General features: G+C 38.3%; 1 pseudogene; it reads right to left on the bottom strand.

Annotated features, from left to right (window-relative positions):
- Nucleotides 1-6,901: 6,901 nt before the first annotated feature.
- On the bottom strand, nt 6,902-7,671 carry LOC134809219 (uncharacterized; annotated as a pseudogene).
- Nucleotides 7,672-15,996: the final 8,325 nt, after the last annotated feature.

Raw genomic sequence — 15,996 nt, 5'->3', positions numbered from 1 at the left:
GTAAAATAAGCCAGACACAGAAAGACAAATATACTGCATAATCTCATTTATCTGTGAAATCTAAAAAAATTGAACTCATTAGATGCTAGGGATTAGAAGGTAGGAAAAATGGGGAGATGCTTTTAGTTAAAAGATGAATAAATTCTGGATACCTAACATATATAGCATAGTAGCTACAGCTGATAAGAATGTATTGTACACTTGAATTTTGCTAACAGGGTAGGTCTTATGTATTTCCATACAAGCACACATAGACACACACAGAGAAAGTGTAACTTTGTAAGTTGATGAAAATGTTAATTGACTGCGGCTATTATTTCACAATGTATACATACATCACATCATATTATATAACTTAAATATGTACAATTTTTATTTATCAATCATACTTCAATGAAGCTAGAAAGAAAAATAAGAAAAAAACATTTGTACAGCATAATTAATTATGAAACAGATACATTTTCTAACAATTATGATATCTTTTTCTATGCTTATTTTAGAATATTGTATTGTCATTGGGATTATTGCCACCATTTTCTTCTCTGTACCTGTATTCCTATCTTTATCACAGTGACTATATCTCCTCTGATAACACTTAATTTTTGCCCATCTGAAATTATATCTTAAATTCCAAAAAGTAAATATTTTCTGATTTTTAGGGAAAAATAAGAATTTTTAGATTTCCTAGGTGACCTCTAGAAAAACTGTGACAATTTTTGCCTTATAAAATGGATGAGGCTAAAATAAATTGGGCTTCTTTGGTATGCCCCATATTTCTTCATTAGTTCCACACATCTGTGTGAGTTGCATGAGGTCAATTCTAAAAGACTCAGCCTTCTCAGCTCATTTTACATAATCTTACATATTAAGATGAATGGTGGTGGGGTGCGGTGGCCCACGCCTGTAATCCCAGCACTTTGGGAGGCTGAGGTGGGCACATGAGGAGGTCAAGAGATCGAGACCATCATGGCCACCATGGTGAAACCCCATCTCTACTAAAATACAAAAACTAGCTGGGCGTCATGGTGCATGCCTGTAGTCTCATCTATTCAGGAGGCTGAGGCAGGAGAATCACTTGAACCCAGGAGGCAGAGGTTGCAGTGAGCCAAGATCGCACCACTGCACTCCAGCCTGGTGACACAGGGATACTCTGTTCAAAAAACAAAACAAAACAAAACAAAAACAGGTGAATTGTTTAGGAACTGTAGACATTTAACTCACAGATTAGAGACTATAATAGGAAATTGGAGAGGTATATGCCCCCAGGTGAAACATTGGTCAAGTCTTTATGAGATAGTATTGAACCTAATGCAGAATTTTATTCTTCTCCATTTTTATATTATTGTTTACTACATAAATATAAACAGCCATTTAGTTGCTTCTCTAGGTGGTTTTTGTTTTCCTCTGACACTTACTTGAATGTTCTCCTATAAAGTACTGAGCATAACAACTTACTTTTAAATCTCATTGTTTTAAGGATTTATTTTTTGCCTCATTGGTAGATAATTTTATGAAAGCAAAAAACTGACTCAACATCCAGTAGAAGGAGTATTAATTACACAGTTTCTTTTTCTAGCTCTGATCCTCAATTTTATATACTACAGCTTGTAAGTGAAATACATCCTTCAAACGCTGTCTAATTTCTATTTTTCTCTGAGAATTCAGAAAAATATATTTGTACTGACTCTCCATGCTTGTAAGACAACATATTATTATTGTAGGACTTTCTCCTTAGTTCAGCTAAAAGCTGCGTTCTTGTCACACAGCCATGAAATATTAGGCTCACTGACGCTTTGAAGGGTAAGAAAAATGGAATTTATTGGGCAAAAGGGAAAAAAGGAGAAACAGAGACTCTCAGTAAAGTGAGTCCTGCTACCCAGCTTCCTGCCTCATAGATTGAATCCCAGCCTCCGTCCTGGAACAGAAGAGGCCAGGCTCCTCCCCGCTGCAAACTTCCCGAGGCTCCACCTCAGTGTGCACTCCTGCCAGTGTGCAAGCTGGTCGGAGGTTCTGCTGGGGAGCCCTTTTTACTTGCTGTCTCATTATTTGCATAGTTTCATCAAGAATCTGTCCTTTTTTCCTGGGATTTAATTGGACATCCAAGGTCATACATGTGTTTATAAGGTATGAAAATACCTATTAAGGAAAAAGATTGTAGTTTAAATGTTGAGCCAATACCTACTAAGTCCTCCGCCTGTTCTATGCTTCCAGCCTCACACTGGTAAGGGAGTGTTTTCAGAAGGCCATGAATCTTACATTTTAGAACCTGGTGGAGGGAAGACTTCACCTATGTGTTTAACTCCTCTTTCTGAAGCTACATAAATAATCAGGGTCGAATATAGTCAGATAAACTTTTTCTTTTTTTGATTAAGAATAACACTTGGAGGCCGAGCCGGTGGCTCACGCCTGTAATCCCAGCACTTTGGGAGGCTGAGGCGGGCAGATCACGTGGTGAGGAGATCGAGACCATCCTGGCTAACACGGTGAAACCCCGTCTCTACTAAAAATACAAAAAATTAGCCGGGTGTGGTGGCGGGTGCCTGTAGTCCCAGCTACTCCGGAGGCTGAGGCAGGAGAATGGCGTGAACCCGGAGGCGGAGCCTGCAGTGAGCCGAGATCATACCACTGTACTCCAGCCTGGGAGACAGAGCCAGACTCTGTCTCAAAAAAAAAAAAAAAAAAAAAAAAAAAGAATAACACTTGGAGATTATTGACATGAAAATAAGGAACTGAGTTAATTATGGATTAGCACTAACAGAGGACATATTTGTGATAGGGGACTGCTAAGGAAAAGTATCTAAAACTCTGACATAAAACATGTATTTTTAGTGTAATATTACATTATTAAAAGCTATCATCTCAAAGGCCAACCCAAAGATTACTTCATTTTCTTTTGACTTGGCCATGTATTAGTTGATTTGATCCTAGATGCTATGCGATTATGTGATAACTTCTAGGTTTCTCTCTAGTAGAAAAAGACAATGCCAGACCTTATGGATCTGTTTCCATGAAGGATATTAATCAGTTTTAATTCACAACTGATAGGAGTTCATCAAACGTCAGAAAAACTGCTCTTGAGTGCATTTACTGTACACATTTTTGTGAATTACTTCATTATATCACATTTCCAATTCTCTTTTTCTAATAAGTTTAATAAAGTTTAAATTTTGTGCTTAATAACAAAAAATACAGTGCAATTGGGAATACATATTTTTTTCTTTTAATTTTCTTCTTTAAATTGTGGTAAAATACACATGCTGTAAAATTTATCACTTTAATGAATTTTAAATGAACAGTTCAGAGGACACTACATTCACCAAATTGCACAACCTTTACCACCGTCCATTTCCAGAACTCTTTAATCATCCCATATAGAAGCTCTGTACCCATTAAACAATAACTTCTCACCCACACTAGTCCCTGGTAATGATTATTCTGTCTCTATGATTTGCTTATTCTAAGTACTTCAAGCAATATTTATCCTTTTGCATCTGGCTTATTTCACTAAGCAAAATGTTTTCAAAGTTTATGTATGTTGTAGTCATTGAAGTTCTGTAGTGTATATTAGAATTTCATTCCTTAATAAGGCTAAATAAGTTTCCATTATGTGAATATGGTGTATTTTGTTTATTCATTCATTTATTGATGAACCTTTGAGTTGCTTCCTGCTTTTGGTTACTGTAAATCATGGTACTGTGAACATTGGTGGTTAATATCTGTTGGAGTCTCTATTTGCAATTACTTTGGGCATGTATATAGGCATAGAATTGTTGGATCACATAGTAGTTCTATGTTTAACCTTTGAGGAGCCACCTAACTGTTGTCCACAGAAGCTACACCATTTTACATTCCCACCAGCAATGCACAAGGGTTCCCATTGACTCTGAATCCTCACTAACCCTTGTTATTTTCTGGAGTTTCTTTTTTGTAATCACCCTAATGGGTGTGAAATGATATCTCATCATTACTTTCATTTGTGTTTTTCTAATGCTAGTGATATTGAGCCTCTTTTCATGTGCTTGTTGGCCATTCGTATATCTTCTTTAGATAATTATCTATTCAAGTCCTTTGCCTATTTAACAAATTGAACCATTTATTATTGTTGAGTTGCTGGAGTTCTTTATTCTATTATACATATTATATCCACATATACTGATGTCATATCACATATGTGATTTGCAGACATCTTCTCCCATTCTTTGAGTTGTTGTTCCACTGTCTTGAGGGTGACTTTTTTTTTTTGAGATGGAGTCTCCCTCTGTCGCCCAGGCTGGAGTGCAGTGGCACAATCTCAGCTCACTGCAACCTCCACCTCCCAGGTTCAAGTGATTCTTTTGCCTCAGCCTCCCAAGTAGCTGGGATTACAGGTGCACACCACCATGCCCAGCTAATTTTTGTATTTTTAGTGGAAATCGGGATTCACCATATTGGCCAGGCTGGTCTCAAATTCCTGACCTTGTGATCCACCTGCCTCAGCCTCCCAAAGTGCTGGGATTACAGGCGTGAGCCACCACACCTGGTCAATGGTGACTTTTAATGCACAGAACTTTTACTTTTGATGAAACTAATTTTTTTGTTTTTTTTAATTCCCTGTACCTTTGATATCATATCTAAGAAATCATTGTTAAATCTAACATAAAGAATATTTTCTCCTATGTTTTTTTTTCTAAGAGTTTAAGGGTTGTAGTTGTTACTTTTAAGTCTTTGATCTATTTTAGCTTATTTTTGTATATTATGTAAGTTAAGGGCCCAAACTTTATATTTTGCCTGTGGATTTCCAGTTTACCCAGTACTATTTGTTGTTATTAATCAATTTTGCTTCTTTTTTTTTTTTTCGAGGCGGAGTTTCACTCTGTCGCCCAGGCTGGAGCGCAGTGGCGCAATCTGGGATCACTGCAAGCTCCACCTTCTGGGTTCACGCCATTCTCCTACCTCAGCATCCTGAGTAGCTGGGACTACAGGCCACCATGCCTGGCTAATTTTGGTTTTGTATTTTTAGTAGAGACCGGATTTCACCATGTTAGTCAGGATGGTCTCGATTTTCTGATCCGCCCGCCTTGGCCTCCCAAAGTGCTGGGATTACAGGTGTGAGCCAGCGCTCCCAGCCCAGTTTTGCTTCTAACATAGTTGTCTTATTCTAACATTTCTTGTTTTTGGGGAAAGAAAATCTGTAATTTTTTTTTTTTTACTTGTTCTTGGAACCAGCTTTCCCACCTACTGATTTCCTCAGGAATAAGTGAAATAAATTTTGACACGGGTTTATTTTGTATTTGTATGTGAGTTTTATTATTAAGCTCATTATTAAGTTTTATTATTAAGCAGAGAAAATTATACTCTGGCCATGTAAATTTCCACAGTGTATTACTTTCAGAATGTCCTGATTTTTTCTCTTGCTATAAAGAAGACTCAGGGAATTTACAATAACACACCAGAGTGTTAGAGTCAGGCAGCCATTGTCAGTTGGTGGGTCAGAACTGTACATAGATTTTGAAACAAACAACAGCTACAATGACAATTTCTTATAGACAGAAAATGTAAACCCATGCTTTATTTACTTCTCTCCCAACGAACATAACTAGGCCTATTTTTTATTATGAGACTTCTCTAAAGGGGCCTTTCATTTGTTCTATGACAGATAACTTGATGGATCAAGTGGGTTAAAACTAAAATAATAGTGTGAAACACCCAGTTATGTCCTTGTAAGCATTATATGTTGACATTTGCATCTAGACATTTAAACATCTAGAGAACACTGATACCATCTTCACTTATTGACAATGGCATATCATCAATTCACTTTTCCAAAGAGATAGAAGTTACTTCTTTTGACTTAGATCTGACTTCTTAAACTGTCAAATGAAGTAGCTGAGTATAACTCAGCTACTGAGTTATAACTGAGTATAATCATGAAATGATTTAAGGCTTTGAGACCCTGGAACGAACTTAGAACCACTATATTAATAGTGGCTACAAACTAGTATTAGCCGGAAAGGTTTTAAAAGATTATGTTGATTTCTTAGATATATTTGTGTCAGAGAGGCAACTGCAAGTTAATCTCTACTCTCAGTGAAAGGCTTAATGTGGACACCTATAAAATCCCCAGTGGTCATAACTTGCAGGAATCTCTCCAGAGGGGCAGCATCATACCCAGTAGGGCGACATTAATTTCCTCAGGACAGATCAGCAATTAAAAAAAATACAGAACTAGGCATGAGTCAAATTCTCCCTTAAAATTGTATTTCTCATCTAAATGAAAGCACATTTTTAAGAGAGAAAGATGTGTAAGATATAGAAATATTAAAGTAAGGGCTACAGTACATATAATACAAAGCAAATGAAGAGAGGAGGCTAAATATCAAAGTTGTAGGTGGTGAGTTATACTCAGCTACTTCATTTGACAGTTTAAGAAGTCAGATCTAAGTCAAAAGAAGTAATTTCTATCTCTTTGGAAAAGTGAATTGATAATATGCCATTGTCAGTAAGTGAAGACGGTATCAGTGTTCTCTAGATGTTTAAAATATTGTAAGACATTTGTTCATATGAAAATTGTTAATCATCTTGCTTGCTATGGGCTTTTTAAAAAGAATTAAGGGCTACTCTTTTTAGTAAACATGTAACTCTATACATTGAAAAAATCCAATTGTAAATTGACTTGCTATCCTTTCCTTCAATACAAACATTAGCCTCAAATGCAAAAGTGGCATAGATTCAGAGTAAATTAAGTGAAAATATGAAGGGGTGGCCAGCCCCTCCACACCTGTGGGTACTTCTAGTCAGGTGGGATGAGAGACTGAGAAAAGAAATAAGACACAGAGTCAAAGTATAGAGAAAGAAAAGTGGGTCCAGGGGACCAGCGCTCAGCATACCAAGCACCTGCACCGGCACCGGCCTCTGAGTTCCCTCAGTTTTTATTGATTATTATTTTCATTATCTCAGCAAGAGGAATGTGGTAGGAGAGCAGGGTGATAATAGGAAGAAGATCAGCAAAAAAACATGTGAGCAGAAGAATCTGTGTCATAATTAAGTTCAAGGGGAGGTACTATGCCTGAATGTGCACGTAGGCCGGATTTATGTTTCTCTCTGTCCAAACATCTCAGTGGAGTAAAGAACAATAAAGCAGCATTGCTGCCAACGTGTCTTGCCTCCCACCATAGGGTGGTTTTTCTCCTATCTCAGAATTGAACAAAGGTAAAATAGGGTTTTATACTGAGACAGTCCATTCCCAGGAGCAGGCAGGAGACAGTGGCCTTCCTCTATCTCAACTGCAAGGGCTTTCCTCTTTTACTAATCCACCTCAGCACAGACTGTTTATGGGTGTTGGGCTGGGGGATGATCAGGTCTTTCTCATCCCATGAGGCATATTTCAGACTATCACATGGGGAGAAACCTTGGACAATACCCGGCTTTCCAGGGCAGAGGTCCCTGCCATTTTCCGCAGTGCATTGTGCCCTTGGTTTATCGAGACTAGAGAATGACAGTGACTTTTACCAAGCATACTGCTTGTAAACATTTTGTTAACAAGGCACAGCCCTAGATCCCTTAAACCTTGATTCCATACAACACATGTTTTTGTGAGCTCAAGGTTGGGGCAAAGAGGTTGGGGCAAAGTGATTGGGGCAAAGTTACAGATTAACAGAATCTCAGGACAAAGCAATTGTTCAAGGTACAGGTCAAAATGGAATTTATTATGTCTTCCCTTTCTACATAGACACAGTAACAATCTGATCCCTCTTCCTTTTCCCTACAAAATAGAAATGATTGTTAGCAACAGAAGAAAACTAAAATGAATAACTTATTTTTTAAAAGTAACATATTGGCTAGGCATAGTGGCTCTTGTCTGTAATCCCAGCATTTTGGCAGGTGGAGGTGGGCAGATCACTTGAGGTCAGGAGTTCGAGATCAGCCTGGTCAACATGGTGAAACCTCACCTCTATTAAAAATACAAAAAATGGGCTGGGCATGGTGGCTCACGCCTATTATTCCAGCACTTTGGGAGGCTGAGGCAGGTGGATCAGGAGGTCTGGAGTTCGAGACCGGCCTGACCAACATGGTGAAACCCTGTCTCTACTAAAAATACAAAAATTAGCCAGGCATGGTGGCACATGCCTGTAATCCCAGCTACTCAAGAGGCTGAGGCAGAAGAATCGCTTGAACCTGGGAGGCAGATAGCCGGGCATGGCGGCACGTGCCTGTAATCTCAACTACTCAGGAGGCTGAGGCAGGAGAATCGCTTGAACCTGGGAAGCGGAGGTTGCAGTGAGCCGAGGTTGTGCCACTGTATTCCAGCCTGGGTGACAGAGCAAGACTCTGTCTCCAAAAAAAGAAAAAACATAAAAACAAAAAGCAAGCTGGGTGTGACTGGTGTCTGCCTGTGATCCCAGATACTTGGGAGGCTGAGGCAGGAGAATAGCTTGAATCTAGGAGACTGGGGTTGCAGTGAGTCAAGATGGCACCACTGCACTTCAGTCTGGGGGACAGAGTTAGGATCTGTCAAAAAAAAAATGCAGCCATGTATTATGCTTATGCTTAGGAATTAGGCTGAACTACCATTTAAAATGTATTGTATCCTTTCACTCTTCCATTCCTAAGATTCCACATAGATATTGTAGAGAAGTCCAAACTCAACACCATTTGTTTACATTACTAAGGTCTTTAAAATTTTAAATAGATTTAAGTATTTAACTTAACCAAAACTAAACGCCTAGAGACTTGTCTCCACAGAAAATGAGCTTAATTCATATTTTTCTCAAACACTTGCCAAAAGCTTAAACTTGAACCCATTTTCAATGCAAGTAGTGGCTAACTATTTTGTGCATATCTTTTTGCCTTTTTGCCATTTCCTTAGCCAGGTGTGCCTATTTATCTTTTTATTTTTGAGATGGAATTTCGCTTGGTCACCCAGGCTGGAGTGCAATGGCACGTTCTCATCTCACTGCAACCTCAGCCTCCCAGGTTCAAGCGATTCTCCTGCCTCAGCCTCCTGAGTAGCTGGGACTACAAGTGTGCACCACCATGCCCAGCTAATTTTTGTATTTTTAGTAGAGACAGAGTTTCACCATGTTGGCCAGGATAGTCTCGATATCTAGACCTCGTTATCTGCCCACCTCAGCCTCCCAAACTGCTGAGATTACAGGACTGAGCCACTGTGCCCAGCTGTGCCTATATTTTTAAAAGATCAAAGTTTTATCTGAAATAAAGAGAAACTACAGGATTTTGTTCTGAGATTCAGTCAAGACCTGGTAAGACAGATAATTTAGAGCAAGCTTTGATCTTATCAATGTTTATATCAGCTGAAAGAAACACTCTCACACTCAGTCTTTCCTAGTGATTAAAGAATTTAATTTTCATTCACAATTCACAGTAAGGAATTGTAAGAAAATACTGGATTTCAATATAGCATTTTCTCCTTTTTTTGTTGTTTTAATGGCATAATATGCTATGTGTGAGGTCAACATGAGGAGAGACAAAAAGAACAAGTTTATAAATGTGGTTATATTGTCCCCTAACCTAGGAAAAAATGACAATATTGACATTAAAATTTGCATTGTTTGCCTCTGGCTTTCATGGGAATTGTTTTGTTTGTTTGTTTTTGTTCGTTTTTTTGTTTTTGGTTTTTACAGTTGGTATGCCATTTTTTAATGTCACCTATAACTAGCATTAGAATTGTATGGGAGCTTTTGTTTCTTTTGTTTTGGAGGATGCGATTCTTAAAATGAAATTAATTTTTTAGAACATAAAATATATCAAGGGAAGGACATTTCTAAGAGTAATACTGGAAAAGAACAGTTAATCGGTGAATTCACCAGTAAGTTTAAGTCAATTTAAAATTAACTTAGAAAATTATATGTTCATAGCACTCTGTGGACCAGTAGGGAATACAAAAATGAAAAAATCCTGACACTGTTTTATCAGTGAAAAGAGACAGGTCATTAACTTACTAAAATGTACGGCAGAGTAATGTATGTGCTAAATTATGACATATACAATAAAGGCTGCGGGAACCAAAGGATATGTCAATGAGTTTCAATAAAGGTTCAGGGACATCTTCAGAGAGGACAGAACAGTGGAATTTTTTAATTTAAATTTTATGGGGGATGGTAGGAAATTCCAGGTGGCCAGATGGTTTGACTAAATGCATGGTAGTTAGAATGTGTTGGCTTTAATCATGAAACAATGAATTCCATATGTCTGGGACATTAGGTACTGATGTGAACATAGAAGAAAAGTGTAGGGGCAAAGGAGAAAAAGGATAAATGGGAATTTCTGTCTACATTATGCCAAGCATTATAATTTTACTTTCTAGACCAAGAAGATATTTTTATGTTTTTTGGGGGGCATACAAGTGACAAAGTGAGATATTTATGCTTTAGGAAGGTTAGTTGTACCAAAATGTAGAAAATATTTTAATAAATAAGAAATAAAGACTTTATGGAAAACTTTGAGATATTTTAAAAATAGGCTAAATTAAGAGCTTAAACTAGAAAAATGTTTTTCTAAGAGAAATAATGTGTTGGTACTATTAAACATGATAGGGGAAAATTGATGGGAATCGGTGACTAATTAAACATGAGATGTAAGGAAATGAAATAATTTGATAGAATTCTGAGGTTTTAAGCCTGGGTAACTGGGAGAATGGTGATGCATTTTGCAGAGGTAGGAAATGTTGAAGATACAACTGATTTTTGAAGACTAGTAATTTTACAGTCATGCACCATGTAAATACATTTCAGTAAATGGTGGACCACATATTGGTCCTGTAGGATTGTAATGGAGCTGAAAAATTCCTGTTTCCTAGTGATGTCATTGTCAATGTAATGTCATTGCACAATTCATTACTCACATGTCTGTGCTGATGCTGGTGAAAACAGACCTATTGTGCTGCCAGGCTTCTAGCACATATAATTACTTACAGAACATAATACCTGATAATGATAATAAGTGACAATATTACTGGTTTATATATTTACTACTCTATTCTTTTTATCTTTTTTTTTTTTTTTTTTTGAGATGGAGTCTCCCTCTGTTGCCCAGGCTGGAGTCGCAATGGTGTGATATCGGCTCACTGCAACCTCCACCTCCCAGTTTCAAGTGATTTTTCTGCCTCAGCCTCCCAAGTAGCTGGGACTACAGGTGCCCACCACTGCACCTGCCTAATTTTTGTATTTTTAGTAGAAACAGGGTTTCACCATGTTGGCCAGGCTGCTCTTGAACTGCTGCCTTCAAATGATCCTCCCACCTCAGCCTCCCAAATTGCTTGCATTGCAGGTATGAGCCACCATGCCTGGCCCTTTTTATCATGTTTTGAGAGGGTACTACTTATTAAATAAGAAAAAGAAAACTGAACAGTAGAGCAATTTCAGGCAGGTCCTTCAGGAGGTATCCAGAAGGAGGGATTGTTATCATAGGAGATGTCAGCTTCATGTGTGTTATTGCCCCAAGGAACTTCCATTGAGACAGAATATGAAGGTGGAAGACAATGATGTTGATGATCCTGACCCTGTATAGGCCTAAACTAATGTGCGTGTTAGTGTTTGTTTTTATAAAAGAGTTAAAAAGTAACACAAAAATTAAAAACTGGAAAAAGCTTATAGACTTAGATATAAAGAAAATAATTTTTTTAAAGTTGTACAATATGTTTATCTTTTAAGCTAAGAGTTGTGACAAAGGAGCCAAAAGGTTAAAAAATGTATATTAAATAAAAAAATTACAGTAAGCTAAAGCTAATTTATTATTGATAAAAGAAAACAATTTAAAAATAAATTTGGCATAGCTTAAGTGTACATCCAGTACTGCTAAAGTCTACAACAGTGCCTGTAATGTCCTAGGCCTTCATATTCACTCACCTCTCACTCACTTACCCAGAGCAACTTCCAGCTGTGCAAGCTCCATTCATGGTAAGTGCCCTCTACAAGTGTACCCTTTTTTTTTTTTTACTGCACCTTTTCTATGATAAGATGCAAAATACCTACCACTGTGTTACAGTTGCCTGCAGTATTTAGTACAGTAACATGCTGTATAGATTTGTAACCTAGGAGCAACAGGCTACATATACTCTATCATATACTCTAGCAGAGTAGTAGGCTATCCCATCTATGTTTGTGTAAGTACACTCTGAGATATTTGCACAATAACAAAACTGCCTAAAGACATATTTCTCCAAATTTATTCCATCATCAAGTGATTCATGCCTGTATGCACACATATGCAGGGGCATGCAGAGAGGGCAATTCCTGTGTCCCAGGCACTGCTTTATGTTTGATAAATCTGTTATTCACCCTCACTACAATCTTACCCAGAGACAGGCACCATTATTTTCCCCATTTCACAAATAAATAAACTGGACACAGGTAATTTATGTAACTTGCCTAAGATCACATAACTAGAAAAGAGAGAAAAGAAATTTAAGCTGATTATAGAGCTCTTTCTATTAACGATTATGATATACTTTGTAACGTTATTTCTAGCTTTGATCTTTTTATGAAGGAAAATAAAATAGATTAACAAAATTCAAAAATCTTTAACATAAAATTATAAAAGAACTTGATTAATGTTATAAAGTGAGGGATAGTCCAGGCAAGGTGGCTCATGCCTGTAATCCCAGCACTTTGGGAGGCTGACGCGGGTGGATCATGAGGTCAGGAGACTGAGACCATCCTGGCTAACATGGTGAAACTCCATCTCTACTAAACATACAAAAAATTAGCTGGGCGTGGTGGCGGGCACCTGTAGTCCCAGCTACTTGGGAGGCTGAGGCAGGAGAATTGCTTGAACCTGAGAGGCCGAAGTTGCAGTGAGCCAAAATCCCGCCACTGCACTCCAGCCTGGGTGACAGAGCAAGACTCCATCTCAAAAAAAGAAAAAAAAATTTAAAAAAATATTAAAATGAGGGATAAATGGGGCCGGGCATGGTGGCTGATGCCTGTAATCTCAGCACTTTGGGAGGCCGACGTGGGTGGATTGCCTGAGTTCAGGAGTTTGAGACCAGCCTGGGCAACATGGCGAAACCCCGTCTCCATTAAAAATACAAATTAGCTGGGCATTGTGGTGGGTGCCTGTAATCCCAGCTACCTGAGAGGCTGAGCATGAGAATCACTTGAACCCAGGAGGGAGAGGTCGTAGTGAGTCGAGATCACGCCACTGCACTGACAAAGGAAGACTCTGTTTCAAAAAAAAAAAAAAAAAGAAAGAAAGTGAGGGATAAATGGAGAGAAAGAAAAACAATCATAGAGATTCCCCTTAACTTCTACCACTAAAAGCAGACACACACACACACTCACTATAAGAAACAAGGTCAAAAGGAAAATGTCTTTACATATGAAGCCTTCCATTTACAGCTTAACTATCCCTGGAGGCCACATCTAAGGACAACCCTTTTAAAAAGCCATGGTGTGTAAATGAATATGTATTTTGTGTATATTCAGTATATTCAAGGTAAATAGTTGTTTTTATTAAAATAACAAGGGAAAAATAGTGGACCTTTATCTCTCATGAAGAACATGACAGGATGAACTGTTTAGGTCAAATTTTAAAAGACCAGGCTGGGTGCGGTGGCTCACACCTGTAATTCCAACACTTTGGGAGGCCAAGGCAGGCAGACCACCTGAGGTTGGGAGTTTGAGACCAGCCTGACCAACATGGAGAAACCCTGTCTCTACCAAAAATACAAAATTAGCCGGGCGTGGTGGTGCATGCCTGTAATCCCAGCTACTCTGGAGGCTGAGGTAGGAGAGTGGCTTTAACCCGGGAGGTGGAGGAGGTTGCTGTGAGCTGAGATTGCATCACTGCACTCTAGCCTGGGCAACAGAGCAAGACTCCATCTCAAAAAAATAAATAAATAAAAAAAAAAAAATAAAAAAATAAGAATGAGGAAGACCAATTTAATAATAAGGTAAGTTACAAAGAAAATTTGTAGGCCGGGTGCGGTTGCTCAAGCCTGTATCCCAGGACTTTTGGAGGCTGAGGTGGGCAGATCACGAGGTCAGGAGATCCATACCATCCTGTCTAACGTGGTGAAACCCCGTCTCTACTAAAAACACAAAAAATTAGCCAGGTGTGGTGGTGGGTGCCTGTAGTCCCAGCTAATCGGGAGGCTGAGGCAGGAGAATGGCATGAACCCTGGAGGCAGAGCTTGCAGTGAGCCAAGACTGCACCACTGACTCCAGCCTGGGCGACAGAGCAAGATTCCAACTCAAAAAAAAAAAAAAAAAGAAAGAAAATTTGTGAATTTGTATGCAGTTCAGTTGCCTGACCCATAAATAAACATGAATGAGTAAAATGGAAGCTCAGCTTAATAATGAGCTATTGCACAATAGGAAGAAATAAATTAGGGATGGATACAAATTGAAAGAAGGATAAATGCATGCTAACTTCTTATCTTGATCTATAAGTCTAAAAACATCTTAAAAGACCAGATGATTAATAAAATAGTAACTTTAATTGTTAAAAATGATCATTTATTTTTCCTCAGGTGGTGGCTCAGTGTTCACTCTGAAAAATGAAAAATTGCCCATTTTTGTGAAAAAGTTCTACTGATATGTGAAGTTACCACATTTATTCATTGAATTCTCTTCCTGAGTGAATGACATAGAACCCCGATAGATAAATTAATATGTTAAAATTAAAAGATTATCTAATAAACAACTTTTCTGTTTTAATAAAATTGTATTTGGATATATTTGAAAGATTTTTATTGTAGTGAAAAATATATATAAAATAAAAAATAATGATGTTGGATAATATCATAAATGATTTCTAAGGTAGAAGGTTCTATTGTTTAGAAAAACATCTTTGAGAGTCTTTTTTCATGAGGCACTAAATTCCTTGGTATAATAGGGTACCCTAGACAAAGTAGCTTTTTTTTTTTTTTCTTTTTTTTTGAGAGTCTTGTTCTGTCACCCAGGCTGGAGTGCAGTGGCACAAATCTCGGCTCTTTGTGACCTCTGCCTCCCAGGTTCAAGTGATTATCTTGCCTCAGCCTCTTGAGTAGCTGGGATTACAGACACACGCCATCATGCCCAGCTAATTTTTGTATTTGTAGTAGAAACAGGGTTTCACCATGTTGGTCAGGAGGTTTTGAACTCCTGACCTCATGTTCCACCCGCTTTGGCCTCCCAAAGTGCTGAGATTACAGGCATGAATCACTGCACCTGGCCACTTTTAGAATATTTAATGCTTCATAAATATGATGTAAAAAAGGGTGAGCTGTAACATTAAGTAGTAACTAAGAGGAGTGCCAAGTTACCACCAGGCAGTTAGCAAGAGGGGGCAAGGCAGCCCCAGGTGTAGAATTAATAATGTGAGAGAGACTAGAAGTTCCAAGAAAATGGTAGGGTGGGGTGGAGAAATTCCTTCTGATGGGAAAAAATGAGGAGATTCAGGATAGTGGTGGCAATATATGCATGTATATATGTGTGTGTGTATATATGTGTATACGTGTATATATGTGTGCATGTATATATGCATATATATGTATATGTGTGTATATGTGCATATACATGCATATATGTGTATATATATGCATGTTTATGCATTTTGCTGCTCTTCGTGGGGTGTAATTCTCCCTTATCTCCTCTACATAGTGGTCTTGAATTAATGGTGCTTGGTGCTAAGGTGGGGGTGAAAGTGGAATTAGTCTCCTCACTAGAGGGAACTGAGTAGAGAAAACATGATCTGCTCTGGAGCACAGAGGGCAGGCTCCAACAGTAAGTGAGGAGAGGACAAGCCCAACTAACCAAGAAACTCCCAGAAAATATGGAAGACTCTGAATGTTGTGAAGCACGGGGGATAAAGGAATCAAGATTTTTTTTTTTTTTTTTTGAGATGAAGTCTCACTCTGTTGCCCAAGATGAGTGCAGTGATGTGATCTTGGCTCACTGCAACCTCCGCCTCCTGGGTTCAAGCTGTTCTCCTTCCTTAGCCTCCTGAATAGCTTGGATTACAGGCACCTGCCACCATGCCTGGCTAATTTTTTTGTGTCTGCGATAATATTTTGTCTTC

This window comes from Pan troglodytes, chromosome 22 (genome assembly GCF_028858775.2).
Source record: "Pan troglodytes isolate AG18354 chromosome 22, NHGRI_mPanTro3-v2.0_pri, whole genome shotgun sequence".
NCBI lineage: Eukaryota > Metazoa > Chordata > Mammalia > Primates > Hominidae > Pan > Pan troglodytes.
Note: the sequence above shows the minus strand (reverse complement) of the source record. Positions and strands in the feature narration are given on the sequence as shown.